This window comes from Oryctolagus cuniculus, chromosome 7, assembly GCF_051225735.1.
Source record: "Oryctolagus cuniculus isolate XC-2025 breed Fujian yellow rabbit chromosome 7, ASM5122573v1, whole genome shotgun sequence".
Classification (NCBI taxonomy): Eukaryota; Metazoa; Chordata; class Mammalia; order Lagomorpha; family Leporidae; genus Oryctolagus; species Oryctolagus cuniculus.
This window is the reverse complement of record NC_142873.1, coordinates 55,909,925-55,925,546: the sequence shown is the minus strand read 5'-3', so window position 1 is coordinate 55,925,546 and position 15,622 is coordinate 55,909,925. Positions and strand designations below refer to the sequence as shown.

At 41.9% G+C, this 15,622-nt stretch overlaps 1 protein-coding gene across 3 annotated transcripts in view; it reads left to right on the top strand.

Moving 5' to 3' along the window:
* The first annotated feature begins 2,513 nt into the window (after positions 1–2,513).
* Positions 2,514–15,622, top strand: part of TSHB (thyroid stimulating hormone subunit beta) — a 36,891-nt gene continuing 23,782 nt past the window's right edge. Inside the window, exon 1 of one of the 3 annotated variants that reach the window (XM_089336676.1) lies at positions 2,514–2,627. The gene's annotated coding sequence lies outside the window, so the exon portion shown is untranslated. Of the gene's footprint in view, positions 2,628–3,183; positions 3,282–8,910; positions 8,930–15,622 lie in introns of those variants that run through there. The other 2 variants (XM_089336677.1, XM_089336679.1) reach the window with 2 other exon arrangements.

Sequence of the window (15,622 nt, the reverse complement as noted above, 5' to 3'; positions counted from 1 at the left end):
GAGTCTTTATTGATGATTCACTGATTAATCTCTGTCTTGATTATTGGTCTGTTTAGGTTTTGTCTGTCTTCCTGGCTCAGTTTTAGCAGGTTGTGTGTGTCCACAAACCTTTCCACTTCTAGGTTTCCTGATTTTTTGGCATATAGCTCTTTTTAGTTATTCTTGATGATGCTTTTTATTTCTGTGGTATCTGTTGTTACATTTCCTTTTTCATCTTTGGTTTTATTGATTTGGGTCTTCTCTTTTTTTTTTTGGTCAGTTAGGCCAATGGTGTGTCAATTTTATTTATTTTTTCAAAAAACCAGCTGTTCATTTTGGTGATCTTCTGTACTTTTTTGGTTTCAGTCTTGTTATTTCTTCTCTAATTTTAATTATTTTTTTATCCTACTAATTTTGGGTTTGGTTTGCTGTTGTTTTTCTAGGTCCTTGAGATGCATTGATAATTCATTTATTTGTTGTCTTTCCAATTTCTTGATATAGGCACCAATTGCTATAATCTTTCCTCTTAACACTGCTTTTGTTGTATCCCATAAGTTTTTTTAAAAGATTTTATTTATTTATTTGAGAAGTAGAGTTACAGACAATGAGGGGGAGAAACAGAGAGAGAGGTCTTCCTTCCATTGGTTCACTCCCCAGATGGCCACAATGGCCAGAGCTGTGCTGATCCAAAGCCAGGAGCCAGGAGCTTCTTCCAGGTCTCCCACATGGGTGCAGGGGTCCAAGGACTTGGGCCATCTTCTACTGCTTTTCCAGGCCATGGCAGAGAGCTGGATATCCCATACGTTTTGATATGTTGTATTATCTTAATTCACTTCAAAAATTTTTTTGATTTCTCTTTTGGTTTCTTCTGTGACCCTGCTTCTTAGGTCCTCTAATGATGACTCTGTCTTTTGTTCTAGACCCTATCTAACCCACTTGGGGCCTCTTTCCTTTGTAATCATAGCCTCTACTCTTACATCAGTGGCTCTACTCTCAACCTGTGTGTATTGATGGTTGTCTCCCCAACTTAATGTTGTATGATTGTTCAGAATTTTTCTACAGACAAACCCCTTTACCCCCAAGAGATGGGCAGCCTTTCTGCCAGTCTTGGTTGGGATCAGCTTCACAGCTTCTCTCTCTTCAGTGTTACCTCAACCAACTGACTCCAAAACAACACCAACAGTTACAAGAGGAGGTCATTGGGTTCATCAAGACTTCAGCTGATGCCATCTGAGGTCTCCAAAACCATGTCACCTCATTAACAGGCGTGGTACTACAGAACAGACTGATCTTAATGGTGTTATTATGTTAACCAATCAGGCCAGGCAAAACCATATCCATCAAACAGTCTTCACGAGGGTCCAGAGACTCCCCTCATTTCTCCTCTATAAAATCCTCTCATTACTTGGTTAATGCCACTCTTAGGACCATTGGCTGCTATTCTCACCCTGTCTTTTATGCTACCGTGTCTGTTTTAGTGTTTACAGGAGGTGATAATGGAATGAACCAAAGCCTTCAGCAACCAAATGCTGCTACAGGGATATACTCAGCTCCCCACCCAGGAGATCATGGCTTGAGACCTCGCCTCATGCCAGCAGCTTATTGAGACTTATCACCTCAGGTCAGCAGGAAGAAGCCATAGAAGATAGACTATTGCCCCTCCACCCCTCCTGGACTTTTGGGGCTGATGTAATCCCATACACCATCTACTTTATTTAAACAAAAGAAAGCAGGGGAAAAATATTGGTAAAATGGCGTGGTGTTGTCTGAAGTGTGATTTATATCCTGGATACCAACCTAGGCTCTAGCCCCCGCTGCCATTGCTAGAAGCCTGGTGACCATGTGGCCCAACCAGAGATGTCAGCTCCACCCCCACCCTAATGGGATTTGCTGCTCCTACTTCCCTGCCCCCCACCCCAGCAAAGGTATAATAGGACCTGCTTCCCACACACGTGCTTTCTTTCTTACTCTCTCGCCATCTCCCCGCAGCCCGTCGGATTTCCCCACCCAACAATAAACCTTTCTTCTAACTCTGGTGTTTGTTATGTTTTGTGGTGGTCTTACACTTATAGTGTTATTAAAGTATTCTATTTCCTTGCTCATATTCTGTGTAGTTATTGAAAGTGGAGTATTGAAGTCTCCAACTATTACTGTTGAGTTTCTCCCCCCCACACCAGTTTTTGGTTCATGTGTGTTATATACATATATATATATGTATATATATATATACATATAACTTAATATGCTCTTGGACTTTTACCCTTTTACCAACATTCTTTGTTGTCTCAAATTTATATTAAATCCTATTTCTGATATTGTTATAGCTACTCTGTGTGTCTTTTACTTAATGTTTGCACGGTGTACTTTTTTAAAAAAAAAAACTCTTTTACTTTCAGCCTACTTGTGTTGTTGAATATAAGGTGTGTATTGTGTAAACAGCATATAGTTGGATTGTACTTTTTTCCATCACTCTCTCCAAAAAGCTAGTCTTAAAGTACTACAGATCGTGTGATGCCAAAGTCCCCCATGACCTTGTACTAGTGGTTGTCTCTTCAGGTGAGGCAGAGGAGTCAGGCTTCAGAAACTGCTGCGGAGTGAAGAACACAGGGAGGAAGAAGTACGTTTGTCGCAGGGGAAGCCATGAGCAGGTGGGTTTTTTTCGGAAAGGGACTACAAGACATCCTCCCTGGAGGAGATGACATCATTGCCTGACACTGTGCAAGATGTCAAGGCATGTGGATAGATGGGTGAGGAATGAACTGAGTCTCCTTAGTTTGCCTTTGCTGGCTGACTCTACAGGTCCCTCACTGTCTTTGAAAGGGTGAGTCTGACATGCCAAGGGACGGGGAGCAATGAACGGAATGGTTTGCTAGGAGGATGGGGGAAAGCTTGATGTGTTTACCAGAAACTCAATTTCATCATAGATTAATTTCATTTCTCCTCAGCATTACCAACATAACATTTTGATCAGTCCTCCAGCTGACCTTAAGAGTCACTGATATTGTAGAAGATGAAATACATATCCTTTTTTTTTTTCGGTGAACACCTCCAACTTTATTCACAGCCACATACCCTTTTAAATGTCAGAGAGAATTGACCTAACTAACTCAGGGGAACACTAACTATAGGACAGAACCGATACTGGAGCCAATATGCCTCTCTAATCAGCTTGAAGTAGCTTTCCAGGTGGACCTGGGCCACAACCCAAAGCAATTTACCTGATTGGCTGAAGGTGGGGGTAGGGAGAAATGTGCCTGGGCTCAGGCTAACTGCTGGAATTGCCCACATCTCCCTACTTTAAGGTGAGTGTGACCCTGCTTAACATGCCATAGCAATAAGCCACAACCCACAATAAGCTCTGGGTTAAACTGAAGGATGCCTAGCAGAAGGATGAAGGGCAGGGATGAAAAAAAAAGGGCAAAGGGCAAAAATGCAGGACCCACTGTGTTTCAGGCCTTTCTTATTGGCAGGTGGGAAAAAAGGTGCTGTCAGACAGGGGCATGAGATCACACAGGGGGCATGGTGAAGATGTTGCCGGCGCTGCAGGCAGAGGATTGGCCTAGTGTGCTGCTGCACCGGCCAGAGCTTCATAAATTTTCTTACGTAGGCATACAATATATATACACGTGTAACATAACATACAAGATAGAACAATAAAACAGTAATAGTTTCCTAGAATCTTTAGCTGTCTTTTCTTACCATCAACCAATTAGAATTACTTTCTGCTCTTGGTAACCTCGATTAACCATACTTTCTCCCAGCTGGAACCTGTAGTCCATTATTGGCTTCATCTGTTTACAGAGCCATCCCAAAGCACTGAATACAATAGAAGTGGTTGGAAAAAGTCCATTGGAACCTATAGAAGAACAGCTAAATACAAAACCAACAATGTTTTAGTTTCATGAGCAGCAGATCTGGTATATAAAACTAGATAACAAAAGATTTTAAATAGCTATGTTGAAAATTATAAACTCATTAACCAACAAGAGGCACTTACTTACTCTATATCGTATTTTTAAAATGCACTTGTAGAATTTTGTAAGAGAAATAACCCTGTTAGGCCTCTGGGCCTTTCTCGTTAAAATAACCATCATGTCTAGTAACACAAGATCATTAGACTTTTTAACTTTCAGAGATTTATATCAGTAGCATTTTATATTATAACTTAAAATTTAGCACTTCATATCTTGACAGTACTTCTAATATGATACAAATAGCCTGATTAGTTGGTATCTCTACAAGATAAGAGACATATATCCTTTGATAGTTCTGGGGCCAACTGGAAATATCAAAGTCCAAATTTTTTGGAACTTTGATTTTTTGAATGCCTGTCAAGGATGCCAAGAAAGCTTAAAATATCTGGTTGAAATAAGATCCCTTAACATCATGACATAATATAAACCAGATTTGATCATCCATACAAGGTGATTACTCACATGTTTTAGAAAAAGCATATATTTAAACAAATCATAACTCAAATAAAAACTCAGCATTTTTAAACAATTAGAACCTAACAGAGACATTAAGATAACATAATAGATTACTTTACCATAACACAAAATCTGTATCTCTTTTGTTGTTCCAAAAATCATAAATAAAACCTTAAATTTAAGAGCTAGTGCATTGAATCAAATCCCACAATTTGAAAGTCTTAAGTCAGAACTAGGGAAGAGAGAATAGCTTACTGGAGCTGGCTAGAAAGCTGAGCAGATAGTCACCAGTTAAACAAAACTATCCAAAGGAGATGCTGTAGGGTTTTAAATGATTTTTTAAAAAGATTTATTTACTTGAAAGACAGAGTTACAGAGAGAGGTAGAGACAGAGAGAGGTCTTCCATCTGTTGGTTCACTCCCCAGATGGCTGCAACGGCCAGAGCTGTGACAAGCCAAAGCCGGGAGCCAGGAGCTTCTTCCAGGTATCCTGCGCGGGTGCAGGGGCCCAAGGACTTAAGCCATCTTCTACTGCTTTTCCAGGCCATAGCAGAGAGCTGGATTGGAAGAGGAGCAGCTGGGACAGGAACCGGTGCCCATATGGGATGCCGGTGCTTCAGGCCAGGGCTTTAACCCGCTGCGCCACAGCTCTGGCCCCCTTAGATAAATTTTTTTTTTTTTTAACTCGAGAACAAGTTTATTGGGGAAGGGTTTCTGTTAAAGTGGAAGCGAGTCCCTGTCACAATTACAGCTCTGGAGACCTAGTCATTTCAGAGGTCCCAGTGTTCACAATTAATAGCAAAACCAAACTCATGCAGAGAGGTGACAGTCTTTAGACTGCTCCGGAAGGTATAGCCACCGATTTCAGCTGTCCTCGGAAGCAGGCCCTCCCCCCGAGGAGAAGTCAGTGGGGTGGAGTGGAGTCAATGCCCACGGAAGACGCGTCTTCAGATAATTTAGCTACTCGGACGAGATTATGCACGCCTTGGAAAATCCAGTGAGGGAACGAGTCCCTGCGGGCGGGGGATGTGGCACAGCACCAGTTCCACAGGGAGCGTATGGGGTCCTGGGGTCAGCGGCTGTCGGTTTATGGCACACAGAGGAAGAGCAGTCACTGGAAGCGGGGGACGGGATGCCCGAGGGCAGGGGGTGTCCCGCAGGCCCACCCAGCCTTCTGCCTTGCTGAAGGGTGAGGCCGTGTTCTGCGGCAGCTCTGGCCCCCTTAGATAAATTTTTAACACTGGTTTGGAATATTTACTAACATGCATTGGAAAAACCTCGTTGCTTTAAGAGAGGATCAGATTCTAGTTCCATGTCAAATAGACTGATAGCATTTGTCTTCCATCTGCTGATTTCCTTGATTTACATTTTGAAATAACTCTTTAAAAATCTCCAAATTGATGTTTTTTAAAATAACACATCAAACTTCAAACTTGGTTAATTCCATGTAGTATTGAACTATTTTCATATGGACAATTTATGAAAACATGCTTATTAACAAAACCAAATAGATTTTCTATAGAATATAATTTGCTGAGAGTACCAAAGTTTACATTTAGACACATTTATCTCTTTTGCCTTTACCCAATTTTACATTTAACAGTTACACCTAAATGACTTAAGATGCTAATATTATATCTCTATCTGAATTTAATTAAAATTAAAATTGCATTCGTCTATAACTAGTACTGATTACTCATTGCTGTTTCATTGAGTACTGATAACCTGTTGCTGTAGCATCAGAAACCTTATGGGTTCAGGTCCCTGTTCGGGCACCAGTTGCAGCTTTTCCTGTAAAGCCACACTGTCAAGGAGACCAGGGCGTCAGTGTCCTTCCCACCAGGAGCACCAAAGACAAATATTGAATGGGGCCCTCCCTATCCTTTGAAGAATATTGTGTTGCAATTTCTTCTCATTGGTTTCATCATGAAAATGTCAGGATTTTCCTTAAAAGTTGTAACATAATATTAAACATTCTTTCTATACTACAGATATACCCCTCTGTTCCTTCCTATATCCCAGTTTTGGTAAAATATCCGCCTCCTTCTCTGTGGAGAAACCATCCTATAGGCAGGCTAAGTCCTATGTCTTCAAGTATTGCCCTTCCTGAATCACACCAGACAAGCTCTGCTCTAGGTTCTGTGACTTCAGGATTCTGAGATCCAGTCCAGCTACACATCTAAGTGCTAGCCCTTCTGACTGTGACTTACCCATTCCCTTCACCTCTTCTGGTCCAGTGGTTCTGTTTAGCTTGCCTAACAATCTCCTACAGAGCTAAGTATAACATGGGGGGCCGGCACTGTGGCGTACCAGGTAAACCTGCTGCCTGCAGTGCCAGCATCCCGCATGGGCACTGATTCAAGTTCTGGCTGCTCCACTTCCAATCCAGCTCTCTGCCTGTGGCCATGGAAAGCAGTAGAAGATGGCCCAAGTCCTTGGGCCTCTGCACCCATGTGGGAGACCTGGAAGAAGCTCCTGGCTCCTGACTTCAGATTGGTGCAACTCCAGTCATTGTGGCCATCTGGCATCTGGGGAGTGAACCAGCGGATGGACGATCTCTCTCTCTCTCTCTCTCTCTCTCTCTCTCTCTCTCTCCTCTCCCACTGCCTCTCTGTAACTCTGACTTTCAAGTGAACAAATAAAATCTTAAAAAATGTGAGTTCCTAGGACTAAAGCTTTTAAAGTTCCGCATGGGATTCAGGTGCTGGGATTCCTCAGGTCTGCAGTTAGTTCAACAAGGATTGGTTGACTTCTCTGTGCAAACTCTGAGATGACCATATCTTATGTGTAATTTTCTGACAGTGGATCAAGGTGCTGTGGATGGGCTTGTGTCCCTGTGGTGGTCTACAGGGGCAAGGGTAGGGGCAGGGTCATGGGGGCACTGATTACAGGCAGTCTTGGTAGGGTGTTCAGTCCTGGCAGGAGCCCCAGGCTGAGGTTGCAGGAGAGGCACCAGCAGTCCTGATAGGCTCACAGGGTCAGGCAGAGATTGTGCTGAGGCCACAGGAGTCCTGGTTGACAGTCTCCATAGATTTGGGTCCCAGTGCCAGCACTGGTGCATGCCAACTGGGTGGTGGGGGAGCGGGGAAAGAAGTAAAGAGGAAGGACCCAAGTCTGAGAGAGCAAGTGCCTCACTTCTAGCCCGCGCTGGATCCTCTGCTATTCTGAGCCCTTGCCCCCCTGTAGCACACAGTGCTGGGTGGGCTGTGCTGGGGTCAGTTTCACTGCTGAGTCCAGTTGTGTTTGTGAGGCTGCAGTCTTCTTGGCTAGTGTGGTGGGATATCCGTGGGACCCCAAGGATGGGACTATGCAGGGGCTTCCGGTCCCTAGGGCAGTATGCATTCCCACAGTGACTCCTTTCTCAACCTGGCTACATACAGCTACAGCCTGTGCTTTGGGGCTGAGGAGGACGGTGTGAGTCCCTTCTCTGAAGCAAAGCTACTATGTGCACTCCAGGGAGCTCCCCTTATTGGACTGAAAGCCTGTGATGACTGTGGACCCCTGTGCAGCTAAAGTAGCAGAGAAAGTTGTCCTTGAACATGGGCTCTCCTATCCAACCCTTTCTCCTGCAATGGGGATTCCCTCTGGCTATGTGGCTGGAGTCATTGTTGCCTGTTGGCTCCATTCCTCTCTGCTGCCCTCTGGTCTCCATTTCCTTCAGGATTCCTGTATCTCTTTTGCTGAGCTCCAGTGCTCTTCCCCAGGCACTCCCCTCAAAATGTAGTATTTGTGCTTTGATTCTGCTCTATAGAGGAAGAGGGAAATTCTTGGCTCCTCTACTCAACCTGTTCACTTTGAAACAGCAACTTAGCACTGTTGAATTGATGTTGGCTGGGAGCAATCATGACATTGCTAGAATTCTTGTCTAGGGGTAGTTGATTAGAGGAAAAAGTACTGGGTGCTGGGCACTGGACAAAGCCCAGTGTTTCTTCATGTAGGGCTCTGTGTGTTAGGCTGCAAAGCTTGGACATTTTTGGCATGGAAAGTGGAAGAGAGTTTAGGCTATGAAAACTAGATTTTATTATTTAAGATATGATATATTAAAATTTAAATTGTACAAAAGGTTGTAAAGTCTAAGGCCTCCTAACTCTGTCATCTTCCTTCCCAATTAAGAAAAATACTTTTGTTTCAGGAAGATCACCAAGGGTGATTGGAACAGGGTAAGGCTACTACTGCAGCTTTTGAAATAGTCCAGGTAAAAGATGGAAAATTTTCTTAGATTCAGAGTATAAGTTCTAGACTTCTAGATTAGATCTAATACCTATCCTAAGAAAAATGTCCATGACTTTATCACTCTAACAGTAAAAATATGTCCCCTACTTCATGTAAATGTAGATTAATGATGTCAAAGACCAAGGTGCTTTGGTTGATATAAAGGTTAGAAATAAATTATTCATAATTCAGGCAATCTGAATTGATCATAATTAATAGTCCACAGGCTGTGGTAGTACATTAAGAACTTTTCATCAGTGACAGGTCAACCATAGATTAGAAAAAAGGAAATGACAAGCAAGAGAAGGGTAAGTTTTAATATTATTTAAATTATGGAATCATAGAATTTAGAGCTGGGGAGGACTGAGAAAATAATTTAATTTCCACAGGACAGCTATTTGAGGTCTATAAAAGCAATCAAAATCAAAGGAAAAGATAGTTTTTAAGTGATTATTGATACCAGCACATCAATGTGGACTTAGAAAATCTTTGTGCCCTTTTGGTTTTCTTTTACTTTTTTCTTCACCTCCTCTTTCCCCTCTCCACACACATCAGAGTACCTCTGCCAAATGCGCCTCTTGACAAGAAGCTAGAGAATATCCTTTCCTATTTTCTTCATGCATATAGACGTGCAATGCATTCAGTTTGTTCTGTTTTTATATATTCATGCATATATGTTGCTAACTTATAAAAATAGGATAATATCCACACATTTCAGAGTTTTGCTTTATTTACTTGGTAGCTCATAGAAACTTCCCTGAAACATATGGTATAGTTCCAGGCCATTCTTTTTAATGACTGTATAATAGTTCATGGATATAGCATAATTCAGATATAATCTCCATTAAAGGGTTTAATCGAGAGTTTTATGGTCATCTATATGTAATCTTCTGTTCTTCCAGGCACATGAGAAGATTAAACCTCCCCTCTGTCTTGATGATGCTATATGCTAAGTTTTGGCCAGTGGATTTTAGGTAGAAGTATTGCATGTTAATTACTTCCATGGTGTGAGATGCTCTCCCTACCCCATCACACTTTCTGCTGCTGCAGCAATTTGTGATAGGTTATGGAGTCTCTGCACTCCTCAGTCTCTGGGTGAAAATTATGTGGAACAAAGCACCCCATCAATCTGTCATGGTCATGTAGAATTAGTAAGAAATAAGACTTGGCTGTATTAAGCCCCCAAGGATTTGGGGTTGTTGCTGTTGGAATAACTTACTTTAACTGAAATAATGGAAATTCTCCGTACAGTTTTTGGTACTGTTAACAATGTTAACATTAGCAGTTCCAGGTCCTGGAGGGCCTTGCCAGGAGCCTAGAACTATCTAGATCTCACACAAAGGGAGGCAGGGACCCAAGTCTTGAGACATTACTTGCTGCCTCCCAAAGTGTGCATTAGCAGGAAACTGGGTTGGAAGTGGAGTAGCCAGAACTTGAACCAGATACACTGATACGGGATGTGGGCATTCCAAGTGGCATTTTAGCCATTGCATGGGACACTGACCCTAGTGTTTTGTTGTTATAGGAAAAATATCCAGTTTTTGAATTCATGAGTCTATATGGGTATATATTTCAAAAATATTAATAGATGCTATTTAGAAATGATGGTAAATATAACTAGTTTGAAAATATGTCAAATGTATAAATCATTATGTAAATAAAGTATATTCTATGGAAAAATGTAATCTGTAAACAAATATTATGTTCCTATGAAACTACTAATCAGGTAACAAACTAGCAAATTGGTTATTACAATAATACTTAATTTATTTTTTAATTTTTAAAAATTGTTGCTGTTGTTTGCTTGGTATGACTTTCTTAGTTAAAAGTAGCTTTTGTCTGCACTGTTATTTGTCAAAGGAAAAAACATCAACTTTTCAGTGACCTCAATCATTGGTAGTCTTTAAATGACTCATAGTCTAAAGATATAGAGAATTTCTGTATTCACCAAAAATATTGTTCATAGTCCTGAATTTTCTCTCAGCTTTTACTAAATTAGCAAGTATTAAGTGGTTTTCTAGCTCTTAAGATAGTATCTGAGGTTTAATATATTCTATTTATTAGCTAAATCACAGATATAATTTATTGGATTATCATATTTAATGAAGTCATGCTAATTCTTTAGGCAATATGATGTATCAGCGTGAAGTTTGCTTGGCTGTCTGAGTTTGTAGTCCTAACCCTGCCATTTAAATTCTGAGTAACAAGGGTCAGGCTTTGTGCTACCAATTAAGATGAAGGCTGGGACACCCGAATCCCATATCAGAGTACCCCAGGTTACGTCTTGTCTCTGTTCCTGATTCCAGCTGCCTGCTGATGTGCACTCCAGGAAATAGCAGATACCGGGATTGAGTCCCTGAAGTCAGCGTGGGAGACCTTGATTAAGTTCCCAGTTCCCAGCTTTGGCCTGGCCCTCATCATTGTCGACATTTCAGTAGAGAACCAGCAGATGGGAGCCCTCTGTCTCTCTGCCTCTCAAATAAAATAATTAAATATATAGAGATTTAAAAAATTCTGAATAAGCTTGGTGAGGCTCAGCTTGCCCAATCATGAAGAGGGACGATTATGAAAACCAGAAGAAAAGAGTTCCTATACTTCTTGAAAGGTGCCTAGCAGAAAGCAAGTGCTAATAAGTGTTCTGTTTATTTTATTTTATTTTATTTTATTTATATTTTTGACAGGCAGAGTGGACAGTGAGAGAGAGAGACAGAGAGAAAGGTCTTCCTTTTCTGTTGGTTCACCCCCCAATGGCCGCTGCGGCTGGCGCGCTGCAGCCGGCGCACCGCGCTGATCCGAAGCCAGGAGCCAGGTGCTTCTCCTGGTCTCCCATGCGGGTGCAAGGCCTAAACACCTGGGCCATCGTCCACTGCACTCCGGGGCCACAGCAGAGAGCTGGCCTGGAAGAGGAGCAACCGGGACTAGAACCCAGTGTGCCGGCGCCACAGGCGGAGGATTAGCTTATTGAGCCGCAGAGCTGGCCTTAATTTTTATTAATAAACCCATATTATGTCTATCAAAGGTGAGACTTTGATGGGTTTTAATGAACTTAGTTTGCTATATGAAGTTAAAATTTTACCATGATAATGAAAAATGAGGACCAATACTCCTGAAGCATCCCAGGTTCAAACTGGTCCTGTGAGCTCTCCCCACCCTCGGGAAACCCCTTTCTTGTCCGGGAAGTATCAGAGATGGTTGTAGAGCCCATATTGCCAAGCTGTTGCCTGCAGGAGCCATTATTATCATCCAGCTGTGTCTCTCAGGTTCTTTGATGGAGCAGATGCTGGGAGGCTGTGGTTTCTACAGACAGACACACAGGCCTGCCACAGGAAAGCTCTGATCAGTGATAGGTGGCTACAGTATGTGAAGGGCCAGATAGGTGTGGAAAACTGTTCTGTTGGTGCTAGCTCTACTGATGAGTACTCTTTGCTTTGCTGAGTTCTGTATCTGCTTTGGTGAACTCTGTACATGGAGCCAAAGAAGGCTAGCCCTCAGTCAGACGGTAGATGCGCCCAGAGATGGGTTATGAGTGTGACATGGTCTGGCCCATCAGATGCCTTGTGACAAGGGAAAGTCAGTGGGGAGGATTTTGTCTCAAAGAATTTGTAACTGCAACCTTGATAGAATCATTAACTAGTTTGGGAACATTTTTAAAGATTCCTTAGGGTTTTCTATAAAGATGATCATGTCACCTACGCATGAAGACATAACTCCTTCTTCTTCCGTCTGTATATTTCGTATTTCCTTACTGTACAGTCTGGTAACTCCAGTACAGTGTTGTATCCAGGTGGTAAGGGTGGACTCCTTTGCTTTTTCCACAATGATTTGAACTTTCGGTGTGATGTTAGATATGCTTTATTGGGTTGAGGAAGTTTATATTACTGGTTGCTGAAAACTTTATCATGAATTAATGTTGAGTTTTGTTGTGCTTTTCTGGGGCATATTTTGAGTGCATTACATTGAGTCATGTATGAATGTTAAGCCAACTTTACATTCCTGGAATAGACCCACTTAGATGTGTTATATTACCATTTTTATAGTTACTGGATTGTATTTCTTAAGTTTTCATTGAGAATTTTTGTATCCATGTTTTTGAGGGAGTTTATTTGTAGTATACTTTTTAAAATTTAAAAATTTATTGTATTTTTACTTATTTGAAAGACAGAAAGATGGAGACAGACAGACATTTTCATCTGCTGGTTCACTCTCCCCATGCTTGCAGCAGCTACAGGTTTTCCAGGACAAAACTGGAGCCCAGAACTCAATCCATGTCTCCCACATTAGTTGAAAGGACCCAACTACATGAGCTGTCATCCTCCTGGGATGTACATTAGCAGGAAGACAGAATCAAAAGTGGAGATAGAAGTTGAGCCCAAACACTTTGATATGGAATATAAGTGCCCTAAGCATCTTAACTGCTACACCAAACACCCTTCTCGGTATCCCTTTTTTGTAATGTTTTTTGCCATTAAAGTCATGTTGGCCTTGCAGTATGAGTTGAGGTGTTCTCTAAATCTAAGTTCTCAAAATCTTGTCAAGTCAGTATTATTTCATTCTTGAATATTTGATAGAATTCACCAGTGAAACCATCTGGGAACCATTATGAACTTTTCTTGAAGTAATATGCTCAATTATGAAATGAAGTTATATAATAATATGTGGCTAGAGTTGATGTTTCCTTATGAGATGTATCTGTTTCTTCTTAGTGGTTGAATATATTAATAATAAAGTTATTAGAATGTTCTGGAAAAAGCAAAAAATATGGGGAAAATAAGGGATCAGTGGTTGCCAGGGCTTATGGGAAGGAGGCATAAAGAGGCAGAACAGAGGGTTTTTAGGGTGGTGCAACTGCTCTGTGTGATGTTATGATGTGGGCCATGGGCTATGTGTCACTGTACATTTCTCAGACTCCAAAGGGGACATAATACCAGAAGTGAACCCTGTGGACCGCGGATGATAGTGATGTGTCAAGGACTGTACTGCTGTAGTGTGGATGCTGATAGTCAGGGAGACTGGGTGGAGGAGGGTTTCAGTGGGGAATCTCTGTACCTTCTGTTCAATTTTGTTATGAACCTGAAACTAAAAATGAATTCCATTAAAATTTTAGCAAGAGAGTTTTTTCAAGAGGCCAGTGATGAATGTGAATGGACTCATGACCAAGTAATCCAAAAGAATACAGAAACAGAAAAAAAAATAAAGACACAAAAGATAGGTTGGAACAAATACCACTGATTTTTTAAAGATTTATTCATTTATTTGAAAATCAGAGTTACAGAGAGAGGGAGAGAGGGAGAGAGGGAGAGAGGGAGAGAGGAAAAGAGAGAGAGAGAGAGAGAGAGAGAGATCGATCTTCTATCTGCTTGTTCACTCCCCAGATAGCTGCAATGGCTAGGGCTGGATCAAGCCAAAGCCAGGAGCCAGGAGCTTCATCTGGGTCTCCCATGTGGGTAGCAGGGACCCAAGCACTTGGGCCATCTTCTGCTTTTTACAGGACATTAGCAGGGAGTCGGATTGAAGTGGAGCAGCCGGGACTTGAACTAGTGCCCATACGAGTGCATAGTTTTGCATTTTCCAGAACATCACATGGTTAAAATCATTCAGTATGTAGACCTTTTGTATTTACTTCATGTATTTAAGTTTGCTTTGTGGCTTTTTGTGGCTTGATAGCTCATTTCTTTTTAGTGATAAATAATACTCCCTTATCTGGATGTTCCACAATTCATTTATCCATTCACCTACTGAAGGCTGTCTTAGTTGCTTCCATGTTTTGGCAATTATGAATAAAGCTGCTATAAACATCCATGTGCAGGTGTTATGTGGACATAGGTTTGAGTCAATGTCAAGAAGCATGATGGTTGGAGTCTACGGAAAGACATTTGTGCTGAAAAAACTGTCAAACTGTCTTCTAAAGTGGTTATTCCATTTTGCATTGCCACCAAAAATGAACAAGTGTTTCAGTTGTTCCACATCCATGCCAGTATCTGGTAGTAGCAGTGGTTTGAATTTTGGTCATTCTATTAGGTATGTAATAGTATCTCATTATTTTCTGCATTTTAAATTTCCTGATGACTCATGATTTTGAACATTTTTTTTCCAAATCTTATTTTCCATACGTATATCTTATTTGATGAGGTGTATGTTCAGGTCTTTTGCCCATTTTAAAATCAGGTTGGGGCTGGTGCTGTGGCTCACTTAGCTAATCCTCCACCTGCAGCGCCGGCATCCCATATGGGCTCCGGGTTCTAGTCCCGGTTGCTCTTCTTCCAGTCCAGCTCTCTGTTGAGGTCTGGGAGGGCAGTGGAGGATGGCCCAAGTGCTTGGGCCCCTGCACCCGCGTGGGAGACTAGGAGGAGGCACCCAGCTCCTGGCTTCGGATTGGCGTAGCGCCAGCTGTAGTGGCCATTTGGGGAGTGAACCAATGGAAGGAAGACCTTTCGGTCTCTCTCTCTCACTGTCTATAACTCTACCTGCCAAATAAATAAAAAAAAAATCAGGTTAATCATTTTCTTTCTTTTTTTGTTTTGAAGATTTATTTATTTGAAAGAGAGACAGAGAGAGAAGAACAGAGGCTAAAGGAGTAAAGAGGGGAGGACAGGAGAGGGAAGGAGGGAGGAAGGAGGATGAGAGAGAGAGAATGAGAATGAATGAGAATCTTTCATAAGTAGTTTCATTCCCCAAATGGCAACAATAGCCAGGGCTAGGCCAGGCTGAAGCCAGGAATCGGAAACTCCATCTGGGTCTCCCACAAGGTGACAGAGTCTGAAAGCTTGGGCTATCTTCTACTGCCTTCTCAGGTGCATTAACAGGGAGCTGGATCAGAAGCAGGGTATCCAGGGCTCAAACCAGCATTCTGAAATGGGATGCTGGTGTTGCAGGTGGCAGATTAGCCCACTATGCCACAGCATCAGCCCCAGGTTGTCCATTTTCTTATGAGTTTTGAGTTATTTGTCTTTTGATAATATATTCTGATGTATCTTGCAAATATTTTGTCCCAATCTGTGGCT